Below are 20,430 nucleotides of genomic sequence, written 5' to 3' on the forward strand. Positions count from 1 at the left end.
GCAGAAGCGGAAACATTTCACAACGTTGCTTGCAGGATGAAGAATATTTTCTTATTAAAAAGTCACCCGTATTACATTATGTTGATGCTGAAATAATGGCTGTTTTTCGATCAAGCCGCGTAACACACTAATCTCGCGCGCAATATCTCTTGCGCGATCTTGTAACGTATATCGCATAATTATATATATATATATAATTATGCGATACACGTTATATATATACGTTATATATAATTTAACGTTATTATGCGATACGTTATATATATATCGCATAATTATATATCGGTGTATCGCATAATTATATATATATATATATATATATATAATTATGCGACTAAATATTTATATGGCAAATTGCAGACTTTTGACGAGGTCAGATTGCGCGCGCTCGAGACACGAAAGCCACAAAAGCTCACCCTTGTCGTCGACTGTTTCGTAGATGTTGCATTTTTCGACGTGTGTTATTGTGATCGCCGGGATTTGGCATAACATTTCGGACCGCGTCGTGGAATGTACTCATCCGAGCTCTTGGCATTCATGCGTGGAAATCATAACGCGGCATATACGCCGAATTTCAGGCAGCATTTAACGCAATCTTTGTGTTCCAGTTTATTTTATTCCGGCCGAGAGTTCTCCGGCAGCGTTTAACCGTGCCAACGGCAAACAGGTCGGCCCGACTTTTGCCAAGTACTGTGTTATCAGTTTATACCGGAGAGAAAAAAGTTTCCCTCAATACCAAAAGTCCCGAAACTTTATCGGTATCTTAAAAGACAACTTTTTTGTTTTGCTTATCAATCCTCATTTACAAGTTATTTGATCGATGGTAAGTAACGGCATGGACGAAAGCGCGTAGCCTGAGCACATTCACTGCTCCTCTCGTGCGAAAACAAATCGAACTTTAAATTTAATATTCTCAGCCACATACGTCAGACTGCGTCGGCCTGGCGTCTTTTCTTTCACTTTCTTCGCGACTTGTCAAAGTAAGCCTGCGAGAGAGAAGAAAAGATAAGCCGCGATAGCGCCTTGCTTCCAACCTCACTTTCGCTCAACTTTTAATTATGACACCGAGGTTACCAGAATATCCTTTTAACGCTCCTCCCGCTCGATAGAAACAAAGCCTCAACATGTCGAGACTGAAAGCAGTGACTTTTCGATACGTTATCCCGCGGTAACCACGCGGTGATCGCGCGACTTCAGCAAACTCGTGATGAGCTGCTCCACTCGAATGACAATTTCAACCCCCAAGCGCGCTCACCATTCTTTTCACCTCCGCCCTTCCCTCCACCTCGTCGCACCGTCGCACCGTCGCCTAATCACCTGATTAACGCACTTCGGCAAACCAGCCGAACGCTCTCGTCAGCTTCCAGTCTGTAACCGGTAACGCGTATGAGCCTCATAGCGCCGCTAAAAGCATTAAAACGCGCGACCAATTGCATTGGCGGCGCGCGGGCCGACCATTTCACGCGTCGCTCCCTCGCCCTCGGCACATCCTAAATAATATTCGCGCACCCCCTCCTCCGTGTTTACCCCCGTGCCAAACTACCTCACCCGTCATTTTTTCGGCCGCGCTGACACCCTCTCGTCGCAAACGAGCCGTGCGAACCGTAACGCATCCCCTGCGCCGCAGCGCAATGCTCGGCGGCGGCTAGGGAGGGGAGGGGGTGCTGGGGGAGTGGTGTTGGTGTGCACGCGCGACAAAGTTCGAGCGGCCGTGAATAAGGAACTGTCGCGCGGTCCCCCGGGGACGTGCATTTTTGTAAAATATTCTATGCGCGCCGCCGACCGTAAGCACTCCCGTATTACGTACGACGGCCGCGCTGAGACGGCCGAAAGTCGGATACAGGTTTCCCCGCTGCGAGGCCTCGCCGACTCGGCCCGGCGGCTTCGGAACTGCTGTCGCAGTTCGCGAGACAAGCGAGAAAGGGGAAAACAGCAGTCTCGCCGTCTCCGTCGTGCAAGCAAGCGCGCGCGCGGAGATGTCCCGTGCAAGAAGCAAGAACCCGCTTAGCTGTGACGTTAAAACGCGCGCGCGCGCAGCAGTAAACGGCCGTGGAGAGCGCCGTCGAGAGCGAGCCGAATAAAAGAATCAGGAGCGCCGGGGGCGGAGGCGGACGGCTTGTGCTTGCGCGGCGATCGTAAAGTCGAGCGCGCGTCCCTCGACTGTATTTAATGCCGTGCATTTCATTTATGCGGCAGCGCGATCGTGTCACCCCGCCGTTACGTGGAAAATGTGCCAGGAATACGTCCGACCCGCGGCCGTTCGCGCGGCGACGCGACGTCTCGTCGAGAGACGGCGAGAGAGCGCCCGCGACGGGAGATTCGACGCAACCGGACCGAATTTTCTCGATTTTCTTCAGCAGCGCGGCAAAGACTGATAAAAAATACGTTTTCAACTGAAATATCTTAATCGGACACCACACGTCCGCTCATTTGGATGCGAATGCTCGCGTCGTCGCGTCGCTTCAAGACGATTCAAGACGCGATCGCGGCGCCGTGGAAAAGTGCGTCATTCCAAGACGCTCAATCTTATCGATAGAGCACGGCTCGGTTCGGTTGGCTTTTTATGAACTCTACCATTTCCGTGCTATGGCTGGAAACCATTTATATCGCGCATAAATATCCAATGAGCCAAAGCCTCCCTTTCGCCGTGATATCAATAGCTCGGGACGAGAATGACCTATATCTTCCTGTAATGTGCAAGTAAAAGAGCAAATGTCCCGTGTTTGTGCATGTAACATTTCTATCATCTCCCTCTCCCTCTCCCTTCCCGCCCATCCTTCTCCGCTAATGCTTTTAGATCGTCAAAATGTTGCCGGCGCTCGCTCGAAAATATTAATATATATGTCGCGGGAAGTAATAACGGGAAGTAATATACATGTCGCCCCGACATTAACGGAAACTCGTATCACTTTTCTACTCTTGATATCGCGGCCCGCGACATAACGGCGATGGATGCAAGATCGTAAAGTCAAATAAGGCAGCAAATACGTCACACATGAAAAAGGAATTCCTGATGGAACCTACGCGACGATGAACAGATCGCGGTCCTGCTCCTTAGAACCGAATTTACTTCATGAGAAGCCAAAGTTCTACTCCCCTCCAGCAAATTTGGCTCGTTCATCGTCACATTTAGCTCGAGCAAAGCTTCTTCTCCCTGCTGAATCCCGAAACATAAGCAGCTGTTTTGTATTGCTTAACTCTCATCGGACGTATTCGTTTTAAAGTTTAAACAAAGTAACGATGACGATTTTATAATTTGATAAAGTCAGGAACCAAAAGACGAAATTAATGCATGGGATTGCAAAAAAAAGTCTCATTCAAATTTATTTAACAAACGGTCAAATTGACACTAACGTCCGGTCAAAGAAAAAGCCACGAGGTCCTCTCGATATAATTTTGCATTCGGGAAACTACCAAATCGATTGAGCGTACAAACGGCCAATGGCTCATGTACTCGCGACTGCGCGTCTCTCTCTCCTCTCTCTCTCTCTCTCTCTCTCTCTCTGTCTGTCTGTCTGTCTGTCGGTCCGTGAGTACAAATAAATGCCTTAGACAGAAGCGGCGCTGGTGTTTCTGCTAAAGCGCGGATCGGTGCGCCGTTTCTCGATTAGATGAGAGCAGGAAAAATCGCTTCTCATGAATCACGAGGTCCGCGACGGGGCGAGGCGGAAACTGGCGGGGCCGCGCGCGGCGCGCTCGTCGCCGCCATAAAGTCAACCCGTCGTTGGCCGTCCCGTAACTGCAATCAGTGTATCATTCCACTGCTGCAAAATTATACCGTCCACTTTGTTTGCTTTCTCGCTTTATACCGCGAATGTAAAACGCCCGGGGCAAGTGTTGCGCGAGGATACTACACGTATCCTCGTGCGCGCGTGCTCGGGGCCGGACAAACACACCCCCGTCCGCGCGCCGGGGATGCACGAGCTGAAAATCAACACCGCTAGCGCGTGCACCGATGCGCCGCCGTTTCATCCAAGCGTATCCATCCATCTGTTGTCGGTTGCTTGTCTACCACCCTGTATGATTACGCGCGTGGTCGTTAAAGTGTTGTCGACTGGACGAGTCGTCGGCGCGCCCGCGTCGTTCGCACGGAGCAATATCGCTGCCGCTGGGATCAGAGAGAGAGAGAGAGAGAGAGAGAGAGAGAGAGAGAGAGAGAGAGAGAGAGAGAGGGAGAGAGAGAGAGGGAGAGAGAGTGAATTATTCGACTCCGAATCGCGCGGGTTCCTCCTACCGTGAATGATCGCGTAAGACGCCACTCTAATGCTCCAAGTTTTGCTGCAATAAAGGCCGCTGGGGTTGCGAGTTTCCCGTAGTAGCAAGCAGCAGCAAGAGTTACATGAACACACGCGCGCGCGCGCGCGTGTGTGTGTGTGTGTGTGTGTGTGTGTGTGTTGGATGAAACCGACATTGTGATATTAAACTTTGGCGTCGATGTGCAAAGGGATGATCTCGCAGACGTCGACGAGCGTGCGCGCGCGGTATTTAACGTTATTTCAGTCCAAGCGGAACCCACAATAGACCACCGAGAGTACTATGCAATATTCCCGCGCTCTATTGTGCGGCAGCCCTTGGCCGGAAATGCAGATTACCTAACAAATCGCGACGAAAGAAAGAAAGCCGGTCCTCTCGGCGAAACGACATTATACTCGGGGGTCGCTCTCGCAGGTCCAATTTGCGACTGGCTCACAGTCAGAGTTCGCCGCTTTCTTCCTCCCCCGTCGCCGCGCCTCGATCTCTTCCTCCCTCTGCGCGTACGCAGACCTCCGGCCTCGAGCGGATTAAGAGCCCCGCCATTTTTTCTCTTCTTCCTCCAAGCGCGATGTTTACCGCGCTAGCGAGCGGCCGCTCGAGTATTTTTAATTATCGAAGCATGAGCAACCTGTTGTGCCACCACGGAGGAATACTTTAAAGGGCGAATCGATCGCAGACTTGACCTAGGGCGAGCCTCCTTCGGCAAAGGCCATTCTCGCGCTATTCCGCCTCGTTGCGCACTGAAGCGTCGAAACATTTTTGCGCCCCGGCCTATTTTTGTCCCACGACCCGCTCACGGTGTGACGAGCGCGCGTGCATGCGGGCGTGTCGTTTCCGCGATGCTCGATTAAAGTCACCTTTGCGGAACGGAAGCGACAATCGACGCGCGGATCGTCATCTCGCGCTCGTTTAAAATGAATAGCCGGGCGGGTCGGCGCGTAAACTCGATTTCCGACATTTATCCGGCCGGCGGCAAGTATCTGTTATTTTAACGAATACTACGGAAATACGTAGTATTCGGTACACCTTTAACGAGGCGTACGTGAATAAATCCTGACAAAAGCGACTCTCGTGCGCGCAAGACTCCATACGACCACATTCCGGGAGGGGACACTCCGTGAGGGCTGTCGAGGAGGAGGCGTGTGTGCCCTCTTCTCACGACGCGGTGTCCTGTTTTCATTTGCTCATTGCCGGCGCCACATGTTATTACCGCGTGACCGCGTGGAGAGCGCTCCCTGCACCGATTCCGATTTTAATCACGCTTCGCCCTTTCTCCGTTTAATTTATCCTCCCTCCGAGCGTCGGGGAGATTTATCCAAGTGGAGGACAATTTTATTGAAAAAGATGCTGAGGACTCTCAACTGCAAACATTGCCGTTGCAGCGTTGAGGTGAGCAAATCCGGCGATAAAGGACATTCACCTCACATCGTGTGATGAGGAAGTCGAGCGATATCGAGTCCATATTCAGATCAGACTGAAGAGATTTTCATCGGTGGGGCAGGAAGTCGCGTAATCGCAGCTCGCGGCAAGCTACGAATCCAGCTTGTTGCGAACGCGATCGCGCCTCACTCGTACGAGTCGTACATTAATCCACTTCAAAGTGAAAGGGACGATGTCACGCGCAGAGTTTCGTACGATGACGAACCGTTTCCCCGAAATATAGCATGTCCATTGATCTGGCGGCGTTCACTTAGTAGAGTTCGGTTCGCCGTCTTCGCATAGAGCGGGAGGGTGGCATTGTCTGGCTGAGACCCGTACGTCACTAATGGGGATACGCGCGCGACCCGAGATACCCCGGCTGCATGACAAATGCACTAATCGGCCTTCAGTATAGAATCGTTATGCCCGCGCAAAGCTATGAGTGATTACTTTGACCCGACGGCGGCGTCGCCTTGATGAATATTGAACGAGAGGACGATTACATATTCCGGAGACGTTGCCGTAATTTTACAGCGACGAGAGAAAGTAAGAACCGGAGTCAGAGAGCCTGGCTGGATTTTTTTCAGACGCGCCTCCGATGCGCGCCGGGCTCTAATTGAAATGCGAAACAGATGAGTCGCATGCGCTGCCTCTCTCTCCATGCGACGAATGCGATAAAATCCGCAAAATCCGGGTAATGCGAGATCTCATCGACGCGCGCGCGCGCGCGGATCGTGCCTCAAAGAAAGGGTGCTGTGTTTCGAGAAACGGCGACAAAATGAAGAATCTTCCGTCTAAATTGACCACGCGCGAATCCGTCCTGTGTGAAGCGAACAATTTCTTTTTCTGCCAACTGTTCGCTCTTATGCGAGGAATTGCGACATAAAGATGATCGCATCGCGCGATATAAATCTCACGGAAATTGGAAGCTGCAAGTTTAATGGTCGAAGACCATTAAACGTTAACAACTATCGCGTCTACGCGCGCGTGCCAGTCTCTATCTTGAATCTATTAACATTAAAGTTGTGCAAACTTTATTTCGCAAACTTTGGGCTCCGCAAACTTGAGAAAATAAGTTTTCTCTTATATTAACTTGGTCTATTGAAAATTACGTCCTTGGTCCTCGCAATATGGGTGTAATGCGAGTAATTTAATTGATAGAGTGCACCAAAAATGAATATCCTCATTCGCGTTGCAAATAAACGAAAATACCGCGATATAAAGTTAAATACGCAAATCAAACTTTATGAAGCGGAATTACTCTTTTATTAATTCCATATCGAGTATGTTTTGCAGGTTTTGCAAGTTTATTGGCTCTGCGTTTCTGCAACATATTATCTCTCTCTCTCTCTCTCTCTCTCTCTCTCTCTCTCTCTCTCTCTCTCTCTCTCTCTCTCTCTCTGTTTCTCCTTCTCTCTTTACTGTGCTAATACATCCTACGTCACGTTAAAAATTCAACGAAATCCCCTTGCTTATAAAGTGCTATTTTTCTTCACATGAACCCCATCTCTCTCTTTCGAAAGGTCGGTATATCGGCCGTATCGGTTCGCGAGTGAAATGCAAGCGTGATTAGGTAACGTTACCGCGCCAATATGGAATCGAAAACGTTACCAAGACCAGTAACGCCGTGATACGTGTAATGAAATATGGTTATTGATACAAATTGCTGCGGATACGTTTTAGTACATATTTGTCATGCAGAGAAAATTATTGCGACGCCGATATTATTGGTCCACTAAATCATCGTTGAAGGGAGAAGGGTGCGGTATGGGGACGGAGGGGGGTGGGAATGGCGGTAGAGCAGATAAGTTTATCCGACGCAATTGCGATATGGAAACGCCGATCGTAAAATCCGAGGTGTGAGGATAGTAAAATCCTTCGGCTTAAATCGAACGAGGAAATATGCCGCGGCGTCGGAGTGGCTTCCAAAAAAATGTCAGGACTCGGTTTCAGGGAATAACGCCAAAGTTTTGAGGAGATGTCCAACGATTCTAACGAAAATTCCGCGCAATCTTTCGAACTTTCGGTCGTTACGCCGAAATCTATAAAACTCCGCAAAAGACACGAGAGACGGCAGCGTAGACTGATAAACGCTTCTGTGTCCTCCTCCCACTCTGAATATACTTTGCGATTCGAGAAATTTTGAGAAATATTCGTCCACCGTAGGATAAAAATCGCAGTCGGCACAGCATGATGGCGAAGCATGGGATGCGAAAGAGCGCGGAAAGAAAGAAAAAAAAAAAAAGGAAAAGGAGGAAGATACTCTCGATAGAGCGCGATAAACAAGATTTGTCGGCGATTACAAGATTATCGGGACAAACGAGGAAATTAAAATACAAAACGTATCGATCACCGTTGGCCGCGTGCTTTGAGACAGCATTCGACATTAATCTTGCTTAGAGAGCCTGATACTACTTTCCCCATTAAAAGAGGGCGGAGGTATCCAATCTTGACCGAGCTCGACTCCCGTCCGCCGAACAAAGGGAGGGAAAACGAACAGGAATTGCTTTGTCAAAGCCGAACGATGACAAATGTCAGTCCTCAGGAAAGGATGGAAAACTCGTTAACCGGGCCAGTCGAGTTGATGACTCTCTGTAGTATCACTATTATCAGGAGCATTCGAGTTAACTGCGCTCAAGCGCGCTCTTGGTGCCGACCTACTCCGCACACAAACATAACTACTTCCTCCCCTGCTTTTGTTCCCGGGGCATTTCCGTTACCCTGTCTCCGCCCGCGCTCCGCCATCAATCATTTCAGTTTTGCGCAAGATTCGCCCATTATTCGAATCCCTGTCCTCCGTTTTCTTCCGCCGCTGGCACCTTCCCCTCGTACATTCGGCTCCTTCCCCGCTCCCGCCCCCGCTCCCGCTCCCGTCGCGGATGTCATGTAAAATCGAATCTTCGATGTGCCGAGTTCGTGCGGTTCCAGCGTCAAAACGACAGGCGAGAGAGCCCGCGGTCTCTCTCTCTCTCTCTCTCTCTCTCTCTCTCTCGCTCGCTTGCTTTTTCGCTCTTATAATATTTCCCCCGGCGCGTGGCGTGTATCTCGCGCGTGTGCATATTTCGCGAAACGTTTCTTACGCGGGACGTCCGCGTAATGAATGCGGCGTGATTAATCTGTACGTCAATCGGGAGAAGAGGAAAATATACCATGTACGCGTACAAAATACTGAGCGATGAGTCAGCGTCGGTATAATTAGTCGGCAGCTGTAGATAAGGACGAACGCGCGAACGGAGTAATCACTAATATTGTCAAATGTGATGAATTACACACAGGCGAGCTTACGAACGCTGAAGTAGCGGCATTCAAAGAACGACGTATACTCTGGCGCAATGCCGACGGCGATGCATTAAAGTTACAGTAATTTGACGCAGCGGAGATTATTTTGCGGATATTATTGCGAATACACGGACTGACGTTTCTGCTTCTGCAGTCGCGATCGTCACAGCGCCGGCGCACGCGCACGCCGACCGCAAAAGAGTTTTTGCTCGGAATTTTATCGCAGTTTGCCAGACCGTGGCAGAAGTGCAAAAAATATCGCATCAATATTCTCACGCACGAAGAAGAAGAAGAAGAAGGAGAGAGAGAGAGAGAGAGAGAGAGAGAGAGAGAGAGAGAGAGAGAGAGAGACCCGCGAAAACGCGCGCAGCAAAAGTCAATATCTGTTGTACCATCACGCATTCACACGTCAATAATTATAATAGTCAACAATTATCGGCCGTTTTTTTTACACGTCGAGCGTAAATTATATTTACAGCGCGCCGGTTGATCAACTTTCAGACTCGGTTGCAGCGGACGGTTTATGAATCTTTGAATATGCCGAACCGCGGAGAGAGCTGAAAGAAGCTCGTTATTAATTTTAATTATCGGAGGATACACAGCGAGATCGCGCGCCGAAGCGATCACATTTATGATGCGCATTAGGCGCAAAGTAGAACGCACCGCGAAAACGAATTGACGCGTAATTGACATCGACGCGGATTGATCGTGTGTAAAATGCAGTTTGCGAGGAGCTCGAGACACATCGATTTCCACCGGTGTATCAGTGAGATTATGCCGATGAAATTATATTTAACCTTTTCGGAAATGATCAATTATCGACTTTACACGAATAACAGACGAAAAAGGAAAATAATGACGTTTCGGCGGGTGCGCGCGCGCGCACCGCCGAACATCATTATGCTCCCGCAGATTTTCAATTACCATCACTCGCACTCGACCGTCATCGATCCATCCGTCATTTACCGGTATTGGTCCGCCAGCGGCAGCATCGCGCGTACCCGACGTTGCGGTAATTTTTAACAACGATAATTACTTTTCTTCGCGAGCGACTCGAGCGCGACGCATAATATTCGACGTTCCCTTCGACGGCCGTCCGTCGCATGCGTGGTAATTTTGTTTACAACTTGTTTGTGCAACAAGGTGTCAAGGAGTTAATGGCCGAGTTAAAAGCAGCCTCTTGAAAAACGCGCGACGTAAATAGGCAATATCGGGCTCGCTCGTTCGCTCGCTTGCTCTCTCGCTCTCTCGCTCTCTCGCTCCCTCGCTCTCTCGCTCTCTCGTCCCGTTTAATTTAGCCCTCACGTTTATTTCAATGAGCCTTCACTCCGGGAGTTCTAGGTAATGAGAAAGTAGTAAAGACAGATTAAGAGATCCCCAAACTCTGCCCATTCCCGAGCCAACATTCTTTTGTGACAAATCCATTAGGGACTTCGAAGAAATTGAGTTTGCGCCTGCGATTCATTATAATCTCATTTATAAATGAGAACTAACTGCTCGCCCAGAAAACTGTGACAGCCTCTTAATTATCGCGCTCCAACAATGCGCGTCGAATAAATCATCCGGGATTTGTGTTCTAAGGTCTTGTCTCTAGAGTATGGCTAATCGCTCCCCCCCCTCCCCGCTCTCTCTATCCCACTCGCCCGCCCTCCCCTCGACGTCAACTCCTACGATAAACCGAACGAGAATTTTTGCCGCACATCTCTGACGTACGCGTCAATAAATTCGAGACAACATTTGCGCAATTTGTCGCGCGGATGTCGCGCAGGAAACAGCCATAATTGGTCGCTCGAGTAAGGACGAGAGTCTTTCCTCGAGGAAGAATACAAGCATAACGCAGCTCTGAGGCTTCCTTAGTGTACGTACCTGAGGAACGCTTACGTACATCAATTTCGCGTCATGCATGCGCATCGCGCGACTTTTGTGTACATTTTTATATTTTTGATACAACTTTCATCCTGACTGCTATAATCTTCGCGACGCCTCCTCCCCCCGCCCCGATTTCGCGCGTGATTTTACGTCAATACGCGAGTTTATTATCCTATGGTGGAGATTAAAAGATAAACTCCGATTTTGTCTCACTCTCGGCAAATTGACATTTCTATTGTCCGGAGCCTCCATATCTTCCCTCTCTGCGAAGTCTTGGTCACCGTTAAGCTAGTAAGGTGATTTCAAACGTACCTCCGGACAAGTCGCGCGCTCCTCTTCCTTTTGAAGTGCATACGATCGAGGAAATGGCCGTCCGCGTGAAACACCGAACCGGCGTTCGGAAAACAACGGCACGAAATCAAGCCGGGCGGGTGAGAACGCAACGAAAAGAGGCGGCTCTCTCTCTCTCTCTCTCTCTCTCTCTCTCTCTCTCTCTCTCTCTCTCTCTCGCACTCGCTGCGAAATACCCAAGCACTTGCCCGACACAGCTTTTACTCCCCGACACTCTTCGATCTTACGAGAGAGCGGGAGCCGATCGAGATCGATCGATCGATCCTCGTGGAACACGACGGCGGTGGCGGCGGCTACGATCTCGAATCGTGAAGCGGCCGTCGACACTCGAGTGTTTAATAGTTCTTCACGGGGGAACCCGCTGGAGTAACGCGGAGGGCGCGACACGAACGCGGCGCGGCGACGGCGAGCAGACGACGGCGACTTATTGAAGGAATTCCGCCGCGCTCTCGTCGGCCGTGCAACCGGCACTTTTACCCCCGTGCATATTTCATTTACCCGCGCGCGTCGTCGCGTGCGATCCTCCCCTCGCGGCGGAGCAGCTGTCGCGTCGGCAGCTCAATTTCGCCGGCAGAACTCGCGATCGGAAATTAATCGTACCCGCGCCGCCGAAAGACTGCGTAATCGTCGGTATCGATAACAACCGACTCCCCCCCCCCGCTCTGCTTCGTTGACAATGTCAATATTGTTGCAAACGACCGCCGCCCGGCATCGCGCATACCGTAATTTCACCACCTCCGCCGAGAGAGCGCCGGCTTTTGTGTCTTCAATTATACCTCCCATCCACCCCTCGCCAACTCGCGCGCGCCGGCGCTTTTTTTCAAGATGCGCCGCGCGGCGCGTAATCTCGTGCTTCGGATGAGTCGTTATGATTTTTCCCCGTCGACCTCGTATCTCGGTTCACGCAGCGCGCCGCGGTAATGCAATCCCTATTTTATTTTACCACGCGCTCTCCGCCTAATTGCTCGTGTGCGCCTCTCCCTGGGGGGAGGAGGGGGGAGAGGGGGAGGATTCTGCTCTCTCCGCGCTCCTCAAAAGCGATAATAATTCGCGCGTGTCCGCACGTCGATTTTATCGCGCCATGGCTCGATCCGCGAAAGCGAGATTAATTATGACAATGAAACCTGCGACGAGAGACGATATATTCGGCCGATGAATAATTACGAACGCACTTTACGCGGAAATGTCGCCGCGGCCCGGCGCGGCGGCGAGGAGGGCCGGCAGAAGGGGGAAAAACCGGTCGAGAGAGAGAGAGAGAGAGCCGAGGATTCTCGCCGAGACACGTGAGTTTATTACCGTTAATACTCCCCGTCCTCGCGCGCGCCTTCGCGCCGCCCTCCGAGACTGAGGGGAATAGCGATTGCACGGCGAATGGTCGATCAAATGGTCAGCCGGAGCTTTATGCTTATCCGAGCATTACCCGCCGGCACTTGGCGTAATCGTTTTCGCGAACGCGCCTCGTCCCGGTCACGTAAAGGACCGCGCGGCGGCGCAACGTTATCGTTATCGCGGTCGTATTTTTTACAGTCCCTACGTCTTCCGCGCTAAGCGTCTCCGTACGTTTGCCGAGGGAACGAGCCAACGAGCGACACTGTTGTTTCCTCTCTTTGCTCTCTTTTCCTCTCTCTCTCTCTCTCTCTCTCTCTCTCTCTCTCTCTCTCTCTCTCTCTCTCTCTCTCTCTCTCTCTCTCTCTCTTTCTCTCTCTCTCTCTTTCTCTCTCTTTACCTTTCCTTCTCAGCCTCTCTCTCTCTCTCTCTCTTTCTCTCTCGCACTCGAGCACCTTGCGAGCACACCGGAGTGAGATACTCGTGGCCGCAGCTAGTTATCGCGAGGATCCCGTCGTCGCAGCGCTCTCACAAATTTGATTTTCAGTCACTGTCGGCAGACGCGCGCGCCATTCCGCATCGTTTCCGCGTCCCCAATTATTTTTCCTCGCGTGTCACTGACGTGTCCCGACTCGACTCGACCCGACTCGAGCGAGAGTCGAGTGACCGTCGTATTCTCCTCGCCTGCTCCCGTCTGTAAACTTGTCGCGCGATCCGCCCCGAACAGAAGATTCTCGAGAATTCGCGTGCGAAGCAACACGCCGGCAAAAGACGAGCTTCGTCCTTCGTGTCGTTCCTCACGGTGAATCGAATTCTTATTGAGACTTTATACGAGACAGCGCGAGTTAACTGAACTGTCGAAGTTGGAATCTCTCTTTCTCTCTCTCTCTCTCTCTCTCGAGAGAGAGAGAGAGAGAGAGAGAGAGAGAGAGAGAGAGAGAGAGAGCTAATGTGACTCCAAGAGTCGACCGATTAAAGTTCCTCGTTATCCTTTCGAAAAAAGTTGCGTGTACACGTTAATGCGAATACAATACCTAACTTTTGATTTCGATTAACTTCGGGACGATAGGACGATAGGACGATAGGACGGGCACAGTAGAATTCGCTTCGCGCACGGAAATTTGAAATGGCCGGCTCGGTGGATTGCGCGTTCCACCGCGGAGAAAGAGAGAGAGAGAGAGAGAGAGAGAGAGAGAGAGAGAGAGGGAGGGAGGGAGGGGGAGGGAGAGAGAGAGAGAGAGACCGGGATCTCGTCGGACTTTCTCATTCGCACGAATCGCTAAGATCTCATCTGTCGATCCTGCGAGAATCCGGCAGAAACAGGACGTTCCCGACTCGAGATATCGCGGCTCGCGAGCGTCGCTGCCGCTCGTAAAAGTGGGACTTGCGGTCGGGTGGAAAGCTTGATCGAGCGCTGCGTATCGCAGCGACGCACGGGGGTGCGGCGTTCTTTTACGCGCGGCCACGCGAAATCGCGGCTCTCTCGAGCGAGTCTTCGCGTTCAAGTGCCGCTCACGACGGGAGGATCCGCACTCGTGTGGAACTCATCGCCGTCGTGAGCGGGAGTCTCATGCGCGAATACTTTAATACGGATTTTTGCTGACACATTTACGCACCGCTGCAGGGATATCTGTTGAATATTACATCGGACATAGCTCGATCACGGCTCGACTCAAATCCAGGCCCCTTTGAATCTCCGAGATATTCAAAGCGTATTCGCGCTTTCGCGCGTTTCCAAAATCCCGAAAGGCTTTATCACACTCTCCACACACATCCGACGGCGCGCTGCGGAACTCTCTTTTCACTCGATTACTTCAGATATGACGCGTATATACAGGTCCGCCGGTCCGAGTCGCTTCGCGCGCGCGGTCGACTCTTTTTCATTCATTTACTTTTTCCCCCTTTCGGTGTCACTGCCACTGCGATGTTCCGCTCGTCATACTTGTCACTATTTTACGCGCGTACACGGACACGCGCGCGCGCGCGCGCGCGTATACGTACACAGGGCAGGGAATTCGTACGAGTGCGCTTTAATCCGGATTTCACTGAACGTGTTTCATGACACTCTCACTTCAAGTATCATCTCACTGCCACAGGATCCCGGTGTTGAATTTACTCCGAACTAATCGAACATCTCGAGCACATTCCTGGTCACGATCGTCTCTCTCTCTCTCTCTCTCGGCCGAGGGAAGGAGCGAGGGGGAGCGAGCGAGCGAGCGAGCGAGCGAACGTGTGTAAGTGTGTACGTGCGTGTTTTCCTAAAATTCACCGCAAATTCACCCTTCCGCTTCCGTCCGCGTCGCACTTTCCAGTCTTGAGGAATTCGGCAGTTCCCCCTCCGAAGCGCCGGGCAGATTTCCTCGATCACCCGCGGTTTCGCCGAAAATCTCCGTATTCCCGCGAGTACATTCCGCCGGGCCAGCCGGAAGCGCTCGGCATCCGCTGGAGAAGCTAGCGCGCCGACAGGAAGCGCGAATCACGGATCGGCGAGCGGTAAACAAACGGGCCGCCGTCGAGAGTTGACAGACGGGCTCCGACGCGGCGAATCTACCTTCCCGAATTCGCACACGCTGTCTATTCCTCGCGAGCGAGGCCGCGCGATCCCTCCAGTGATCGAGAGTCCGCCGATTGGCCGCTCACTCGCGCCCGTGAATTATCCATCCTTCACCCGCGCGTCTTCAGTGATTTGGATTTCTTCTCCTTCAAACGCACCCCCTCGCGATCCTCCTCCTCCTCCTCCTCCTCCTCCTCCTCCTCCTCCTCGTCGTCGTCGTCGTTAAGAAAACTATTCCGCCGACATCCCTCAATTAACCTCCCGATCTCCCGATCGCGCCGGTCGAACGGTGCGACTCGACGACGCGGACGCGCTCGCGAATCGCCGCGATCGACAACGGACTTTCGATTTTTTCACCTCGAAAAGTGGTCTCACCTTAGCGGCGGATGCGCGCGCGAAACCACCACGAGTGATGCTGAGGTCGGACTGGAGCCTCCGGCGCGGCGCTAGCGTCGCGACGAGTGAGGGGCAAACCAAAATCACCTCCCCCGCGCCGCGACGTCCACCCCTCAAGAGGGTGGCGGCAGTGGCGGAGGAGAAGCTAAGTCGCCCGGAGTTTAAGGTGCGCATCGCGCGGGCGGCGGAGCTGGACATTTTCTCCGGGAGGCGCGATCGCGACGCGAGTGCTGCTCGCCTCGAAAGCTATTAGAGCCCTGCTTACCGCCGCTCGTAAATTCTTGCGAAAGCCAATGAGCTCCGCGCGCGCTCACGTTTCACGAGGACCGTCGCTCGTCGGTTCACGAACGTTCCCGGTCCTTGCGAGACTTGCGGGATTCGAAAATGCGGCCGGCAAAGACGACAGTGGCGTCATCGATCGTGCGTAAAGCGTGAAGCCGGCTAAGCGATGTTTAATCTTTAAGGTACAATCCGAGAGACATCGTTAACTAAGACAGTAACAGACCGGTCTCGCCTGCCGAGATAGGCGAGAGGGCTTTCCTCGAAGATGTCAACTTTCTCGCAATGAGAAACTTCACCGGAAACTATTCCAACCAATATTTTATACGTACAAATGTGTTCACGTCGCGCACTCTTTCAAAGGGATCCAAACAAACTGTTAATTAATCACTGCGACGTATATATTTGCAGCTCGACATGCGAGTACGTGTTACGCGCGATGCATGCATTGTTCGATGAAAATTTTCTCCGCATGGCGGTGTTGTAGCCGCTCCCCCGCCCCGCCAGTCCAAATTATGCATGAAAGCCGCGAGAAGAAAAGCGCAGCAATGATTAAAACTTGCGATCGAATGAATTTCAGAGCAATTTTTTCTTTTTTTTTTTTTGCGCGCGATACACCTCCCTCTGAGGCAATGTCATTCAGAGCGGATAAAACGGGCGTCGGCCGTTTCAAGGTTAATGATCGCGGGAACTTTCGGACTGACGAGGAGAGGTCGAGCTTTTCGTCGCGTACGCAGCGAGAACGCGACGATGGCGATTCGCGATTCGCGATTCACCGGCCGGGAAAAGCCGCGCGGTTATCGGATGTTTACGGCGATAATAGTTTTGATGGTGACGTTTGTATCGACGTTAATGACCCTCGCTCTGGACGCGGCGTGTCTCTCAATTATACGTATATTGGATATATGATGCGCGCATTCTCGCCGTGGATAGCGCGGCGTACACTCCTGATCCACCTCCGTTTGTTACACATCGCGCGGTGTAACGTGTCAGAAGTGTCTATTGATCTCAGTGATGTCGAATGCATAGAACGGTCTAATGCGTTAGCCGTATCGAATGGTCGGCGCGCCGGCAATAGATCATCCGACGGGAGGCTGAGATTTCGGAAATTACCTATCCGATATCGCGGCGCCGGCGATTTGCAAAAACGACCATTTGCGAGCGCTGACCGACGCGCGGATGACTGGAAAACTCGATTTTGCCCCCCCCCCCCTCGAAAACGCGGAGGCCCCTCTCACCCTGCCATCTCCTCGGGAAAAAAAGGGACAAAATAAAAAAGGGCGACACGGAAGTCGCGCGTTCCGCAGCGGGCGAGCTTTCGAATTGCGCGGAACAAGCGCGGAACGTTCGATCGACCGACACCTTCGAGCACGAAGCGCGGAACGAATACCTGCTTTCGCGCGCAAAGAGAAGCTAAAAAAGCACGCTCGCCTTGCCCCCCCGCCCCCCCCCTCCCTCCCTTCCTCCCGCCTTGCCGTCGCGTCTTGCCGTTCGTACGTAGCCCGCGTTCAGTGCGGGAGATAGCGGGTATCCGTTTCTTTCGCGAAATGGCACGCGCTTGTCGTGAAAGCCCGTTTTTTTCCACCTCCGGTAAAATACGATAGCGGCGCGGCGCGTCGCGCGACGCGCGCTCTGTCGCTGAAATTTACATTCGAGATATTCAAATACCACGTTTAGTATGTGAGGTATGCTTACTTTGCGTAAGAATAAATCCATTCGCGTGAAATAAAAGCCGGGGTGTAACGCGAGCACACACCGCGCTCTCGCGAGTGTACCTAAAACTTTGTAATCGCGTAGAAATTGAGTTGAAACGTTTGATAAATAACGCCTGTTTACTTCCAACCGAGATTAATTCTCGCAAAATGGCCCAACGGAAGAATGTGCAATTAATTTTGCAGCGGAATTTTTCAAAAATATACGCAAATGTGCAACATTTCTAGGTATTAAAAAAAAAATCGCTCCGATATAAATACGCATTTGTCGCGTTTTGCCGAGCGAAGGCGTGTCTCGTTTCACATCGACTGTCCTCTGACTGAGTATCGGGAGAGAGAGAGAGAGAGAGAGAGAGAGAGAGAGAGAGAGAGAGAGAGGGAGAGAGAGAGAGAGAGAGAGGGAGAGAGAGGGAGAGAGAGAGAGAGAGAGGGAGAGAGAGAGAGAGAGAGAGAGGGAGAGAGAGAGAGAGAGAGAGAGAGGGAGGGACTAAGTTAGATTTAAGATATTGCATGTGATATTGTTAATATTCCTGATTTAATTTTCCTCGTCAGCAATGTTATATGCACGTCCATTTGCTTTGTAACGCCGCCGCGTAAATATATGGAACAAAATTATTATGGCAAATTTAATAAAACATGGAATGTTACACATATAATGTTACACGCGAGCGCGCGCGGAAAATATTCAACGGCAGCGCGAAAGTAAATGCCTGTTTTCATTCCCTCCTCAAACACAGCGTTAAAACTGTTTGTCGCGAAATCAGACCGTATGTGGTCACAATAAGCGAACGGAAAATCGTCGCGCGCAACGGATATTACCGTTCGCGAATATTTTCTTTCCCCCCTTGCAACTGACAAAAGCGGAGAATTTGCGTCAACGTCAAAAGTCTTTTTAGTTTACCGCTTCATAATGTAAAGCGTTCAGGGTTTATCGTGGAATCTTGAAGCTTCTTAAAACTCCGGGTCCTGACCGCAGAAGTATAAGTAAGGTAAAACTAAACCAACTTTAGCGCCGTCGAGTTCAAGTTAAAATTAAAGTTTAAAGACTTATAACTTTCTAACGTGCTGCTTCCTGATCCCGAGGACGAGGATAGTTAACTCAATAGGTCCCATCTCTCACGCATACAGCCTCACGCAAACGCTTAAGCGCCAGCATTTTCAATAAGTGTGATGATACTCTTGAGCTCGGTGGTTTTGACACCACGCCTGCATAATGCGCTTAAAACTTTCGTATCTTCTTTAATTTTTCGACACGCGACCTTCGTCCTTAATCGACGGCAAGTCACAGGAGAAACCTGTTAGGTCCGAATCTTCCTGGCATGACTTTTTTAAATTCGAGTCGATATATTATAATCCCAGTTCGTGCGACTCTATAAATCGTTCTCTTTTTTATAAACTCGTTTTTCTAAACAAATGTCCTGCAAATTATATTACAACGGTTACTCAATCTGTATTAAACTTGAACATTTTTATCCTCGAATCTCATGCGAAATGGCAATCTTGCGAAATTAAACAATTTGCCATCCGTGTCCACGACAAAATTAATACGACTTTCCGCCCAATTTGTTTACGCACAAATGGTAAAAGTTTTAAAGCAGTGCAAACCACAGACAATTTCGTAGGTGTAAACGTAGTATCAACCCAGATATATCGCCGCATGTAAAATATAAAAATAGTTTACATGAAAAAAACAAGACGTATTTATGGCGAACGATTCATACACTACATCGAGTGCGTTAAAAATTGTCCACCGCAGGCTATTACCGAACACTTATTTTATCGAACCGCAACGAATCACCGTTGCGTGCCTGAACAATTAGTTTTACGTAATTGCTGCTTTAGTAGGCATACATTTTTCTTTTTATATGCGCGCAGTTATCGACATATTTTCTTCTGCTCGCAGAAATGAAAATATCAACGGTTTAAATTTTGCCATTAATTACGTATCCAATTGAATGCAAATAAAAAATATTATAATTAAATAATTAAATTTATTTTACGCAAAGTTTATATAATCACATAATTAAAATTATATTTAGAGTAGAAAATCGCGAAATCGGCAACAGTCGATAAAGTACACATCCAAGCATTTGTAAATCGCTTGTGCTCTACAAAGTAGAGCGAAGTGCAACAAGCTGCACGTTGTGTACACATCCTATAAGAGGGCTTCGTACACTTTCCCCCAGCGATGAATTCTTTAACGAGAATTTTTCAAGTTGATATTTCTTCAATTACTAGAGTTTAATGCGACATTACGCTTTCAATAATAGCTCCTCTGCGGCAAATTATTATGGCGAACCGTATTGTGTCACTCGACGATAATCACAGTGACGCAAATGTCGCTTGAATTTACAATTACGCGTACACTCATAATTCTAAACATTATGTATTAAAGATAAAGCGATTCACACACGGAATAGATTACTTCAGCGCGGCTTAGGAAACGTTCGACGAATTTTTCACGCGCGCGCTACCTCACGACTCGTTCGTACAAAAGCGGACATGCGACACGCAAGGGAGGCAGTAATGGCACTTTTACGCGGGTAAGGCGTAGTTACGGGTTTCCAGGACGGTAATTAAGTTCCTACGATCCGCTATCGCAGCGCCTGGATAACGTCCGCGATCGCAATGTGACGCGTTAACATCGCGCGAGATACGTCCCTTTCCCGCGAGCAGATGTGCGGCGTTCCAGCGACGATCAAAACCTACCATCTCGCGGTCGATAGTTTATGACTTTCTGTACGTTACAGCGCGCGCTCTCGCAGGAAGACTTTATGACGGCGGCTAAGGTCTGGCGGGACGACGGACAGGAATTATCTCTGCGGCGGCCGCGCGATTAAGGGATTCCCACAGTTCCGTTCCGCTCCTCCAGCGAGGGGAAAAAGGAACATTTTCGGGCGAAGAAAGTGCTGAGACGTCGATTAATTCTTATTGTCAGGATCAGGCTGCCCCGAGAAAAATATAACATGTCCGAACGAGCGTCTGGTCAAT

At 50.4% G+C, this 20,430-nt stretch overlaps 1 protein-coding gene across 7 annotated transcripts in view; it reads right to left on the reverse strand.

Annotated features, from left to right (window-relative positions):
• Positions 1 to 20,430, reverse strand: part of LOC105186179 (basement membrane-specific heparan sulfate proteoglycan core protein) — a 249,256-nt gene that overhangs the window by 193,317 nt on the left and 35,509 nt on the right. The window contains exon 1 of one of the 7 annotated variants that reach the window (XM_025301389.1): positions 14,768 to 15,487. The exons of 1 other annotated variant lie outside the window; for it this stretch is intronic. The gene's annotated coding sequence lies outside the window, so the exon portion shown is untranslated. Of the gene's footprint in view, positions 1 to 11,133; positions 11,287 to 14,114; positions 15,488 to 20,430 lie in introns of those variants that run through there. 5 more of the 7 variants (XM_025301386.1, XM_025301392.1, XM_025301391.1 and 2 more) reach the window with 5 other exon arrangements.

Source organism: Harpegnathos saltator, unplaced genomic scaffold (assembly GCF_003227715.2).
Source record: "Harpegnathos saltator strain DR-91 unplaced genomic scaffold, Hsal_v8.6 scaffold414, whole genome shotgun sequence".
NCBI classification, from domain to species: domain Eukaryota; kingdom Metazoa; phylum Arthropoda; class Insecta; order Hymenoptera; family Formicidae; genus Harpegnathos; species Harpegnathos saltator.